Source organism: Crinia signifera, chromosome 3, assembly GCF_055691185.1.
Source record: "Crinia signifera chromosome 3, ASM5569118v1, whole genome shotgun sequence".
NCBI classification, from domain to species: domain Eukaryota; kingdom Metazoa; phylum Chordata; class Amphibia; order Anura; family Myobatrachidae; genus Crinia; species Crinia signifera.
This window is the reverse complement of record NC_139219.1, coordinates 338,497,747-338,510,903: the sequence shown is the minus strand read 5'-3', so window position 1 is coordinate 338,510,903 and position 13,157 is coordinate 338,497,747. Positions and strand designations below refer to the sequence as shown.

The 13,157-nt window shown below is 34.7% G+C and overlaps 12 non-coding genes across 12 annotated transcripts; all 12 read left to right on the top strand.

The window, feature by feature from the left end:
- The first annotated feature begins 517 nt into the window (after window positions 1-517).
- TRNAA-AGC (transfer RNA alanine (anticodon AGC)) lies at window positions 518-590 on the top strand. The gene has a single exon. It is a non-coding gene; the product is annotated as a tRNA-Ala (tRNA).
- An 860-nt stretch (window positions 591-1,450) lies between these two features.
- TRNAD-AUC (transfer RNA aspartic acid (anticodon AUC)) lies at window positions 1,451-1,523 on the top strand. Its single transcript has one exon. It is a non-coding gene; the product is annotated as a tRNA-Asp (tRNA).
- Window positions 1,524-2,396: 873 nt separating this feature from the next.
- TRNAA-AGC (transfer RNA alanine (anticodon AGC)) lies at window positions 2,397-2,469 on the top strand. The gene has a single exon. It is a non-coding gene; the product is annotated as a tRNA-Ala (tRNA).
- An 859-nt stretch (window positions 2,470-3,328) lies between these two features.
- Window positions 3,329-3,401, top strand: TRNAA-AGC (transfer RNA alanine (anticodon AGC)). Its single transcript has one exon. It is a non-coding gene; the product is annotated as a tRNA-Ala (tRNA).
- Window positions 3,402-5,849: 2,448 nt separating this feature from the next.
- Window positions 5,850-5,922, top strand: TRNAA-AGC (transfer RNA alanine (anticodon AGC)). Its single transcript has one exon. It is a non-coding gene; the product is annotated as a tRNA-Ala (tRNA).
- A 1,194-nt stretch (window positions 5,923-7,116) lies between these two features.
- TRNAA-AGC (transfer RNA alanine (anticodon AGC)) lies at window positions 7,117-7,189 on the top strand. Its single transcript has one exon. It is a non-coding gene; the product is annotated as a tRNA-Ala (tRNA).
- A 243-nt stretch (window positions 7,190-7,432) lies between these two features.
- TRNAA-AGC (transfer RNA alanine (anticodon AGC)) lies at window positions 7,433-7,505 on the top strand. Its single transcript has one exon. It is a non-coding gene; the product is annotated as a tRNA-Ala (tRNA).
- Window positions 7,506-9,007: 1,502 nt separating this feature from the next.
- TRNAA-AGC (transfer RNA alanine (anticodon AGC)) lies at window positions 9,008-9,080 on the top strand. Its single transcript has one exon. It is a non-coding gene; the product is annotated as a tRNA-Ala (tRNA).
- A 244-nt stretch (window positions 9,081-9,324) lies between these two features.
- TRNAA-AGC (transfer RNA alanine (anticodon AGC)) lies at window positions 9,325-9,397 on the top strand. The gene has a single exon. It is a non-coding gene; the product is annotated as a tRNA-Ala (tRNA).
- Window positions 9,398-10,262: 865 nt separating this feature from the next.
- Window positions 10,263-10,335, top strand: TRNAA-AGC (transfer RNA alanine (anticodon AGC)). Its single transcript has one exon. It is a non-coding gene; the product is annotated as a tRNA-Ala (tRNA).
- Window positions 10,336-11,531: 1,196 nt separating this feature from the next.
- On the top strand, window positions 11,532-11,604 carry TRNAA-AGC (transfer RNA alanine (anticodon AGC)). Its single transcript has one exon. It is a non-coding gene; the product is annotated as a tRNA-Ala (tRNA).
- Window positions 11,605-12,163: 559 nt separating this feature from the next.
- TRNAA-AGC (transfer RNA alanine (anticodon AGC)) lies at window positions 12,164-12,236 on the top strand. The gene has a single exon. It is a non-coding gene; the product is annotated as a tRNA-Ala (tRNA).
- The last annotated feature ends 921 nt before the right edge of the window (window positions 12,237-13,157 follow it).

Here is a 13,157-nt window from a genome sequence, read left to right as displayed (position 1 = left end):
CATTTTATTTGTATATACCCTTCACAGTTACAAATAGTTTTTTGTATTCACAGTTACAAATAGTTTTTTGTCATGCAACATATAAAAATATTTAGTCAGACTTAGCTAATTATGCCAACTACTCAAACCATTTTAAAGGAGAGACACCTTATAATATGTTAGTAAATCATCTCCCAATGCCATTTTTTTGAAGTTGTCATTCATCAATGGGGAATTAGCTCAGATGGTAGAGCGCTCGCTTAGCATGTGAGAGGTAGCGAGATTGATGCTCTCAATTTCCAAATGTTTTATCCTTTCATTTCATTTGTAGATACCCTACACAGTCCAAATGTTTTAATCTTTCATTTTATTTGTATTCACAGTTACAAATAGTTTTTTGTCATGCAACATATAAAAATATTTAGTCAGACTTAGCTAATTATGCCAACTACTCAAACCATTTTAAAGGAGAGACACCTTATAATATGTTAGTAAATCATCTCCCAATGCCATTTTTTTGAAGTAGTCATTCATCAATGGGGAATTAGCTCAGATGGTAGAGCGCTCGCTTAGCATGCGAGAGGTAGCGAGATCGATGCTCGCATTCTCCAAATGTTTTATCCTTTCATTTCATTTGTAGATACCCTTCAAAGTCCAAATGTTTTAATCTTTCATTTTATTTGTATTCACAGTTACAAATAGTTTTTTGTCATGCAACATATAAAAATATTTAGTCAGACTTAGCAAAATTATGCCAACTACTCACACCATTTTAAAGGAGAGACACCTTATAATATGTTAGTAAATGATCTCCCAATGCCTTTTTTTGAAGTAGTCATTCATCAATGGGGAATTAGCTCAGATGGTAGAGCGCTCGCTTAGCATGCGAGAGGTAGCGAGATCGATGCTCGTATTCTCCAAATGTTTTATCCTTTCATTTCATTTGTAGATACCCTTCAAAGTCCAAATGTTTTAATCTTTCATTTTATTTGTATTCACAGTTACAAATAGTTTTTTGTCATGCAACATATAAAAATATTTAGTCAGACTTAGCAAAATTATGCCAACTACTCACACCATTTTAAAGGAGAGACACCTTATAATATGTTAGTAAATGATCTCCCAATGCCTTTTTTTGAAGTAGTCATTAATCAATGGGAAATTAGCTCAGATGGTAGAGCGCTCGCTTAACATGCGAGAGGTAGCGAGATCGATGCTCGCATTCTCCAAATGTTTTATCCTTTCATTTCATTTGTAGATACCCTTCAAAGTCCAAATGTTTTAATCTTTCATTTTATTTGTATATACCCTTCACAGTTACAAATAGTTTTTTGTCATGCAACATATAAAAATATTCAGTCAGACTTAGCTAATTATGACTAGTACTCACACCATTTTAAAGGAGAGACACCTTATAATATGTTAGTAAATGATCTCCCAATGCCTTTTTTTGAAGTAGTCATTCATCAATGGGGAATTAGCTCAGATGGTAGAGCGCTCGCTTATCATGCGAGAGGTAGCGAGATCGATGCTCGCATTCTCCAAATGTTTTATCCTTTCATTTCATTTGTAGATACCCTTCAAAGTCCAAATGTTTTAATCTTTCATTTTATTTGTATATACCCTTCACAGTTACAAATAGTTTTTTGTCATGCAACATATAAAAATATTCAGTCAGACTTAGCTAATTATGCCAACTACTCACACCATTTTAAAGGAGATACACCTTATAATATGTTAGTAAATCATCTCCCAATGCCATTTTTTTAAAGAAGTCATTCATCAATGGGGAATTAGCTCAGATGGTAGAGCGCTCGCTTAGCATGCGAGAGGTAGCGAGATCGATGCTCGCAGTCTCCAAATGTTTTATCCTTTCATTTCATTTGTAGATACCCTTCAAAGTCCAAATGTTTTAATCTTTCATTTTATTTGTATATACCCTTCACAGTTACAAATAGTTTTTTGTCATGCAACATATAAAAATATTTAGTCAGACTTAGCTAATTATGACTAGTACTCACACCATTTTAAAAGAGAGACACCTTATAATATGTTAGTAAATCATCTCCCAATGCCTTTTTTTGAACTTGTCATTCATCAATGGAGAATTAGCTCAGATGGTAGCGCGCTCGCTTAGCATGCGGGAGGTAGCGAGATCGATGTTCGCATTCTCCAAATGATTTAGCCTTTCATTTCATTTGTAGATACCCTTCACAGTCCAAATCTTTTAATCTTTCATTTTATTTGTATATACCCTTCACAGTTACAAATAATTTTTTGTCATGCAACATATAAAAATATTTAGTCAGACTTAGCTAATTATGACTAGTACTCACACCATTTTAAAAGAGAGACACCTTATAATATGTTAGTAAATGATCTCCCAATGCCTTTTTTTGAAGTATTCATTCATCATTGGGGAATTAGCTCAGATGGTAGAGCGCTCGCTTAGCATGCGAGAGGTAGCGAGATCGATGCTCGCATTCTCCAAATGTTTTATCCTTTCATTTCATTTGTAGATACCCTTCAAAGTCCAAATGTTTTAATCTTTCATTTTATTTGTATATACCCTTCACAGTTACAAATAGTTTTTTGTCATGCAACATATAAAAATATGTAGTCAGACTTAGCTAATTATGACAACTACTCACACCATTTTAAAAGAGAGACACCTTATAATATGTTAGTAAATCATCTCCCAATGCCATTTTTTTGAAGTTGTCATTCATCAATGGGGAATTAGCTCAGATGGTAGAGCGCTCGCTTAGCATGCGAGAGGTAGCGAGATTGATGCTCTCAATTTCCAAATGTTTTATCCTTTCATTTCATTTGTAGATACCCTACACAGTCCAAATGTTTTAATCTTTCATTTTATTTGTATTCACAGTTACAAATAGTTTTTTGTCATGCAACATATAAAAATATTTAGTCAGACTTAGCTAATTATGCCAACTACTCACACCATTTTAAAGGAGAGACACCTTATAATATGTTAGTAAATGATCTCCCAATGCCTTTTTTTGAAGTAGTCATTCATCAATGGGGATTTAGCTCAGATGGTAGAGCGCTCGCTTAGCATGCGAGAGGTAGCGAGATTGATGCTCTCAATTTCCAAATGTTTTATCCTTTCATTTCATTTGTAGATACCCTACACAGTCCAAATGTTTTAATATTTCATTTTATTTGTATTCACAGTTACAAATAGTTTTTTGTCATGCAACATATAAAAATATTTAGTCAGACTTAGCTAATTATGACAACTACTCACACCATTTTAAAGGAGAGACACCTTATAATATGTTAGTAAATGATCTCCCAATGCCTTTTTTTGAAGTAATCATTCATCAATGGGGAATTAGCTCAGATGGTAGAGCGCTCGCTTAGCATGCGAGAGGTAGCGAGATCGATGCTCGCATTCTCCAAATGTTTTATCCTTTCATTTCATTTGTAGATACCCTTCACAGTCCAAATCTTTTAATCTTTCATTTTATTTGTAAATACCCTTCACAGTTACAAATAATTTTTTGTCATGCAACATATAAAAATATTTAGTCAGACTTAGCTAATTATGACTAGTACTCACACCATTTTAAAAGAGAGACACCTTATAATATGTTAGTAAATCATCTCCCAATGCCATTTTTTTGAAGTAGTCATTCATCAATGGGGAATTAGCTCAGATGGTAGAGCGCTCGCTTAGCATGCGAGAGGTAGCAAGATCGATGCTCGCATTCTCCAAATGTTTTATCCTTTCATTTCATTTGTAGATACCCTTCAAAGTCCAAATGTTTTAATCTTTCATTTTATTTGTATATACCCTTCACAGTTACAAATAGTTTTTTGTCATGCAACATATAAAATATTTAATCAGACTTAGCTAATTATGACAACTACTCACACCATTTTAAAAGAGAGACACCTTATAATATGTTAGAAAATGATCTCCCAATGCCATTTTTTGAACTAGTCTTTCATCAATGGGGAATTAGCTCAGATGGTAGAGCGCTCGCTTAGCATGCGAGAGGTAGCAAGATCGATGCTCGCATTCTCCAACTGTTTTATCCTTTCATTTCATTTGTAGATACCATTCAAAGTCCAAATGTTTTAATCTTTCATTTTATTTGTATATACCCTTCACAGTTACAAATAGTTTTTTGTCATGCAACATATAAAAATATTCAGTCAGACTTAGCTAATTATGCCAACTACTCACACCATTTTAAAGGAGATACACCTTATAATATGTTAGTAAATCATCTCCCAATGAAATTTTTTTAAAGAAGTCATTCATCAATGGGGAATTAGCTCAGATGTTAGAGCGCTCGCTTAGCATGCGAGAGGTAGCGAGATCGATGCTCGCATTCTCCAAATGTTTTATCCTTTCATTTCATTTGTAGATACCCTTCACAGTCCAAATTTTTGAATCTTTCATTTTATTTGTGTATACCCTTCACAGTTACACATAGTTTTTTTGTCATGCAACATATAAAAATATTTAGTCAGACTTAGCTAATTATGACAACTACTCACACCATTTTAAAAGAGAGACACCTTATAATATGTTAGTAAATCATCTCCCAATGCCTTTTATTTGAATTTGTCTTTCATCAATGGGGAATTAGCTCAGATGGTAGAGCGCTCGCTTAACATGCGAGAGGTAGCGAGATCGATGCTCGCATTCTCCAAATGTTTTATCCTTTCATTTCATTTGTAGATACCCTTCACAGTCCAAATGTTTTAATCTATCATTTTATTTGTATATACCCTTCACAGTTACAAATAGTTTTTTGTCATGCAACATATAAAAATATTTAGTCAGACTTAGCTAATTATGACAACTACTCACATCATTTTAAAGGAGAGACACCTTATAATATGTTAGTAAATCATCTCCCAATGCCATTTTTTTGAAGAAGTCATTCATCAAGGGGGCATTAGCTCAGATGGTAGAGCGCTCGCTTAGCATGCGAGAGGTAGCGAGATCGATGCTCGCATTCTCCAAATGTTTTATCCTTTCATTTCATTTGTAGATACCCTTCAAAGTCCAAATGTTTTAATCTTTCATTTTATTTGTATTCACAGTTACAAATAGTTTTTTGTCATGCAACATATAAAAATATTTAGTCAGACTTAGCTAATTATGCCAACTACTCACACCATTTTAAAGGAGATACACCTTATAATATGTTAGTAAATCATCTCCCAATGCCATTTATTTGAAGAAGTCATTCATCAAGGGGGCATTAGCTCAGATGGTAGAGCGCTCGCTTAGCATGCGAGAGGTAGCGAGATCGATGCTCGCATTCTCCAAATGTTTTATCCTTTCATTTCATTTGTAGATACCCTTCACAGTCCAAATGTTTTAATCTATCATTTTATTTGTATATACCCTTCACAGTTACAAATAGTTTTTTGTCATGCAACATATAAAAATATTTAGTCAGACTTAGCTAATTATGCCAACTACTCACACCATTTTAAAGGAGAGACACCTTATAATATGTTAGTAAATCGTCTCCCAATGCCATTTTTTTGAAGTAGTCATTCATCAATGGGGAATTAGCTCAGATGGTAGAGCGCTCGCTTAGCATGCGAGAGGTAGCGAGATCTATGCTCGCATTCTACAAATGTTTTATCCTTTCATTTCATTTGTAGATACCCTTCAAAGTCCAAATGTTTTAATCTTTCACTTTATTTGTATATACCCTTCACAGTTACAAATAGTTTTTTGTCATGCAACATATAAAAATATTCAGTCAGACTTAGCTAATTATGCCAACTACTCACACCATTTTAAAGGAGATACACCTTATAATATGTTAGTAAATCATCTCCCAATGCCATTTTTTTAAAAGAAGTCAATCTTCAATGGGGAATTAGCTCAGATGGTAGAGCGCTCGCTTAGCATGCGAGAGGTAGCGAGATCGATGCTCGCATTCTCCAAATGTTTTATCCTTTCATTTCATTTGTAGATACCCTTCACAGTCCAAATGTTTTAATCTATCATTTTATTTGTATATACCCTTCACAGTTACAAATAGTTTTTTGTCATGCAACATATAAAAATATTTAGTCAGACTTAGCTAATTATGCCAACTACTCACACCATTTTAAAAGAGAGACACCTAATAATATGTTAGTAAATCATCTGCCAATGCCATTTTTTTGAAGTTTTTATTCATCAATGGGGAATTAGCTCAGATGGTAGAGCGCTCGCTTAGCATGCGAGAGATAGCGAGATCGATGCTCGCATTCTCCAAATGATTTAGCCTTTCATTTCATTTGTATATACCCTTCACAGTCCAAATTTTTGAATCTTTCATTTTATTTGTGTATACCCTTCACAGTTACACATAGTTTTTTTGTCATGCAACATATAAAAATATTTAGTCAGACTTAGCTAATTATGACATCTACTCACACCATTTTAAAAGAGAGACACCTTATAATATGTTAGTAAATGATCTCCCAATGCCTTTCATTTGAACTTGTCATTCATCAATGGGGAGTTAGCTCAGCCGGTAGAGCGCTCACTTAGCATGCGAGAGGTAGCGAGATCGATGCTCGCATTCTCCAAATGATTTAGCCTTTCATTTCATTTGTAGATACCCTTCAAAGTCCAAATGTTTTAATCTTTCATTTTATTTGTATATACCCTTCACAGTTACAAATAGTTTTTTGTCATGCAACATATAAAAATATTCAGTCAGACTTAGCTAATTATGCCAACTACTCACACCATTTTAAAGGAGATACACCTTATAATATGTTAGTAAATCATCTCCCAATGCCATTTTTTTTTAAGTTGTCATTCATCAATGGGGAATTAGCTCAGATGGTAGAGCGCTCGCTTAGCATGCGAGAGGTAGCAAGATCGTTGCTCGCATTCTCCAAATGTTTTATCCTTTCATTTCATTTGTAGATACCCTTCAAAGTCCAAATGTTTTAATCTTTCATTTTATTTGTATATACCCTTCACAGTTACAAATAGTTTTTTGTCATGCAACATATAAAAATATTTAGTCAGACTTAGCTAATTATGACAACTACTCACACCATTTTAAAAGAGAGACACCTTATAATATGTTAGTAAATCATCTCCCAATGCCATTTTTTTTGAAGTTTTTATTCATCAATGGGGAATTAGCTCAGATGGTAGAGCGCTCGCTTAGCATGCGAGAGGTAGCGAGATCGATGCTCGCATTCTCCAAATGTTTTATCCTTTCATTTCATTTGTAGATACCCTTCAAAGTCCAAATGTTTTAATCTTTCATTTTATTTGTATATACCCTTCACAGTTACAAATAGTTTTTTGTCATGCAACATATAAAAATATTCAGTCAGACTTAGCTAATTATGCCAACTACTCACACCATTTTAAAGGAGATACACCTTATAATATGTTAGTAAATCATCTCCCAATGCCATTTTTTTAAAGAAGTCATTCATCAATGGGGAATTAGCTCAGATGGTAGAGCGCTCGCTTAGCATGCGAGAGGTAGCGAGATCGATGCTCGCATTCTCCAAATGTTTTATCCTTTCATTTCATTTGTAGATACCCTTCAAAGTCCAAATGTTTTAATCTTTCATTTTATTTGTATATACCCTTCACAGTTACAAATAGTTTTTTGTCATGCAACATATAAAAATATTTAGTCAGACTTAGCTAATTATGACAACTACTCACACCATTTTAAAAGAGAGACCCCTTATAATATGTTAGTAAATGATCTCCCAATGCCTTTTTTTTGAACTTGTCATTCATCAATGGGGAATTAGCTCAGATGGTAGAGCGCTCGCTTAGTATGCGAGAGGTAGCGAGATCGATGCTCGCATTCTCCAAATGATTTAGCCTTTCATTTCATTTGTAGATACCCTTCACAGTCCAAATCTTTTAATCTTTCATTTTATTTGTATATACCCTTCACAGTTACAAATAATTTTTTGTCATGCAACATATAAAAATATTTAGTCAGACTTAGCTAATTATGACTAGTACTCACACCATTTTAAAAGAGAGACACCTTATAATATGTTAGTAAATCATCTCCCAATGCCATTTTTTTGAAGTAGTCATTCATCAATGGGGAATTAGCTCAGATGGTAGAGCGCTCGCTTAGCATGCGAGAGCTAGCGAGAACGATGCTCGCATTCTCCAAATGTTTTATCCTTTCAATTCATTTGTAGATACCCTTCAAAGTCCAAATGTTTTAATCTTTCATTTTATTTGTATATACCCTTCACAGTTACAAATAGTTTTTTGTCATGCAACATATAAAAATATTTAGTCAGACTTAGCTAATTATGACAACTACTCACACCATTTTAAAAGAGAGACACCTTATAATATGTTAGTAAATCATCTCCCAATGCCATTTTTTTTGAAGTTTGCATTCATCAATGGGGAATTAGCTCAGCCGGTAGAGCGCTCACTTAGCATGCGAGAGGTAGCGAGATCGATGCTCGCATTCTCCAAATGATTTAGCCTTTCATTTCATTTGTAGATACCCTTCACAGTCCAAATCTTTTAATCTTTCATTTTATTTGTATTCACAGTTACAAATAGTTTTTTGTCATGCAACATATAAAAATATTCAGTCAGACTTAGCTAATTATGCCAACTACTCACACCATTTTAAAGGAGATACACCTTATAATATGTTAGTAAATCATCTCCCAATGCCATTTTTTTAAAGAAGTCATTCATCAATGGGGAATTAGCTCAGATGGTAGAGAGCTCGCTTAGCATGCGAGAGGTAGCGAGAACGATGCTCGCATTCTCCTAATGTTTTATCCTTTCATTTCATTTGTAGATACCCTTCAAAGTCCAAATGTTTTAATCTTTCATTTTATTTGTATATACCCTTCACAGTTACAAATAGTTTTTTGTCATGCAACATATAAAAATATTTAGTCAGACTTAGCTAATTATGACAACTACTCACACCATTTTAAAAGAGAGACACCTTATAATATGTTAGTAAATCATCTCCCAATGCCATTTTTTTTGAAGTTGTCATTCATCGATGGGGAATTAGCTCAGATGGTAGAGCGCTCGCTTAGCATGCGAGAGGTAGCGAGATCGATGCTCGCATTCTCCAAATGATTTAGCCTTTCATTTCATTTGTAGATACCCTTCACAGTCCAAATGTTTTAATCTTTCATTTTATTTGTATATACCCTTCACAGTTACACATAGTTTTTTTGTCATGCGAAATATAAAAATATTTAGTCAGACTTAGCTAATTATGACATCTACTCACACCATTTTAAAAGAGAGACACCTTATAATATGTTAGTAAATGATCTCCCAATGCCTTTCATTTGAACTTGTCATTCATCAATGGGGAATTAGCTCAGATGGTAGAGCGCTCGCTTAGCATGCGAGAGGTAGCGAGATCGATGCTCGCATTCTCCAAATGTTTTATCCTTTCATTTCATTTGTAGATACCCTTCACAGTCCAAATGTTTTAATCTATCATTTTATTTGTATATACCCTTCACAGTTACAAATAGTTTTTTGTCATGCAACATATAAAAATATTTAGTCAGACTTAGCTAATTATGACAACTACTCACACCATTTTAAAAGAGAGACACCTTATAATATGTTAGTAAATCATCTCCCAATGCCATTTTTTTTTGAAGTTGTCATTCATCAATGGGGAATTAGCTCAGATGGTAGAGCGCTCACTTAGCATGCGAGAGGTAGCGAGATCGATGCTCGCATTCTCCAAATGATTTAGCCTTTCATTTAATTTGTAGATACCCTTCACAGTCCAAATCTTTTAATCTTTCATTTTATTTGTATTCACAGTTACAAATAGTTTTTTGTCATGCAACATATAAAAATATTCAGTCAGACTTAGCTAATTATGCCAACTACTCACACCATTTTAACAGAGAGACACCTTATAATATGTTAGAAAATGATCTCCCAATGCCATTTTTTGAACTAGTCTTTCATCAATGGGGAATTAGCTCAGATGGTAGAGCGTTTAGCATGCGAGAGGTAGCGAGATCGATGCTCGCATTCTCCAAACGTTTTATCCTTTCATTTCATTTGTAGATACCCTTCAAAGTCCAAATGTTTTAATCTTTCACTTTATTTGTATATACCCTTCACAGTTACAAATAGTTTTTTGTCATGCAACATATAAAAATATTTAGTCAGACTTAGCTAATTATGCCAACTACTCACACCATTTTAAAAGAGAGACACCTTATAATATGTTAGTAAATCATCTGCCAATGCCATTTTTTTGAAGTTTTTATTCATCAATGGGGAATTAGCTCAGATGGTAGAGCGCTCGCTTAGCATGCGAGAGGTAGCGAGATCGATGCTCGCATTCTCCAAATGATTTAGCCTTTCATTTCATTTGTAGATACCCTTCACAGTCCAAATTTTTGAATCTTTCATTTTATTTGTGTATACCCTTCACAGTTACACATAGTTTTTTTGTCATGCAACATATAAAAATATTTAGTCAGACTTAGCTAATTATGACATCTACTCACACCATTTTAAAAGAGAGACACCTTATAATATGTTAGTAAATGATCTCCCAATGCCTTTCATTTGAACTTGTCATTCATCAATGGGGAGTTAGCTCAGCCGGTAGAGCGCTCACTTAGCATGCGAGAGGTAGCGAGATCGATGCTCGCATTCTCCAAATGATTTAGCCTTTCATTTCATTTGTAGATACCCTTCAAAGTCCAAATGTTTTAATCTTTCATTTTATTTGTATATACCCTTCACAGTTACAAATAGTTTTTTGTCATGCAACATATAAAAATATTCAGTCAGACTTAGCTAATTATGCCAACTACTCACACCATTTTAAAGGAGATACACCTTATAATATGTTAGTAAATCATCTCCCAATGCCATTTTTTTTGGAAGTTGTCATTCATCAATGGGGAATTAGCTCAGATGGTAGAGCGCTCGCTTAGCATGCGAGAGGTAGCAAGATCGTTGCTCGCATTCTCCAAATGTTTTATCCTTTCATTTCATTTGTAGATACCCTTCAAAGTCCAAATGTTTTAATCTTTCATTTTTATTTGTATATACCCTTCACAGTTACAAATAGTTTTTTGTCATGCAACATATAAAAATATTCAGTCAGACTTAGCTAATTATGCCAACTACTCACACCATTTTAAAGGAGATACACCTTATAATATGTTAGTAAATCATCTCCCAATGCCATTTTTTTAAAGAAGTCATTCATCAATGGGGAATTAGCTCAGATGGTAGAGCGCTCGCTTAGCATGCGAGAGGTAGCAAGATCGATGCTCGCATTCTCCAAATGTTTTATCCTTTCATTTCATTTGTAGATACCCTTCAAAGTCCAAATGTTTTAATCTTTCATTTTATTTGTATATACCCTTCACAGTTACAAATAGTTTTTTGTCATGCAACATATAAAAATATTCAGTCAGACTTAGCTAATTATGCCAACTACTCACACCATTTTAAAGGAGATACACCTTATAATATGTTAGTAAATCATCTCCCAATGCCATTTTTTTTAAAGAAGTCATTCATCAATGGGGAATTAGCTCAGATGGTAGAGCGCTCGCTTAGCATGCGAGAGGTAGCGAGATCGATGCTCGCATTCTCCAAATGTTTTATCCTTTCATTTCATTTGTAGATACCCTTCAAAGTCCAAATGTTTTAATCTTTCATTTTATTTGTATATACCCTTCACAGTTACAAATAGTTTTTTGTCATGCAACATATAAAAATATTTAGTCAGACTTAGCTAATTATGACAACTACTCACACCATTTTAAAAGAGAGACACCTTATAATATGTTAGTAAATGATCTCCCAATGCCTTTTTTTTTAACTTGTCATTCATCAATGGGGAATTAGCTCAGATGGTAGAGCGCTCGCTTAGCATGCGAGAGGTAGCGAGATCGATGCTTGCATTCTCCAAATGATTTAGCCTTTCATTTCATTTGTAGATACCCTTCACAGTCCAAATCTTTTAATCTTTCATTTTATTTGTATATACCCTTCACAGTTACAAATAATTTTTTGTCATGCAACATATAAAAATATTTAGTCAGACTTAGCTAATTATGACTAGTACTCACACCATTTTAAAAGAGAGACACCTTATAATATGTTAGTAAATCATCTCCCAATGCCATTTTTTTGAAGTAGTCACTCATCAATGGGGAATTAGCTCAGATGGTAGAGCGCTCGCTTAGCATGCGAGAGGTAGCGAGATCGATGCTCGCATTCTCCAAAGGTTTTATCCTTTCATTTCATTTGTAGATACCCTTCAAAGTCCAAATGTTTTAATCTTTCATTTTATTTGTATATACCCAGGGGAGCCGAGAGAGGGGGGGAGCGGGTACTAATTACCCGGGCCCACAGTTGCTGAAGGGGCCCCGCAGGGGCCCTGGTCTGACCCCTCCATCCCTCCCGGGTAGCAACAGTAGCACACACTTCTACAGCATGTGCTGTGCTGACAGCAGGCTCAGCATGAGTGTCTCACTGACAGCGTGAGAGGTCATGCTGAGCCTGCAGTCAGCACAGCACATGCTGTAGGTGTGTGCTGCTTCTGAGATTAGTTTTTAGAGTTTTCTTTCACCCTCCTCTAAACATTTTGGGGGCGTGGCCTAAGTGTGGGAGGTTCCCACAACACACTTAGGCCACGCCCCCAAAATTTTACCGGGGCCCGGCATTCCTCTCGGCTGCCCTGTATATACCCTTCACAGTTACAAATAGTTTTTTGTCATGCAACATATAAAAATATTTAATCAGACTTAGCTAATTATGACAACTACTCACACCATTTTAAAAGAGAGACACCTTATAATATGTTAGAAAATGATCTCCCAATGCCATTTTTTGAACTAGTCTTTCATCAATGGGGAATTAGCTCAGATGGTAGAGCGCTCGCTTAGCATGCGAGAGGTAGCAAGATCGATGCTCGCATTCTCCAACTGTTTTATCCTTTTATTTCATTTGTAGATACCCTTCAAAGTCCAAATGTTTTAATCTTTCATTTTTTTTGTATATACCCTTCACAGTTACAAATAGTTTTTTGTCATGTAACATATAAAAATATTTAGTCAGACTTAGCTAATTATGCCAACTACTCACGCCATTTTAAAGGAGATACACCTTATAATATGTTAGTAAATCATCTCCCAATGCCATT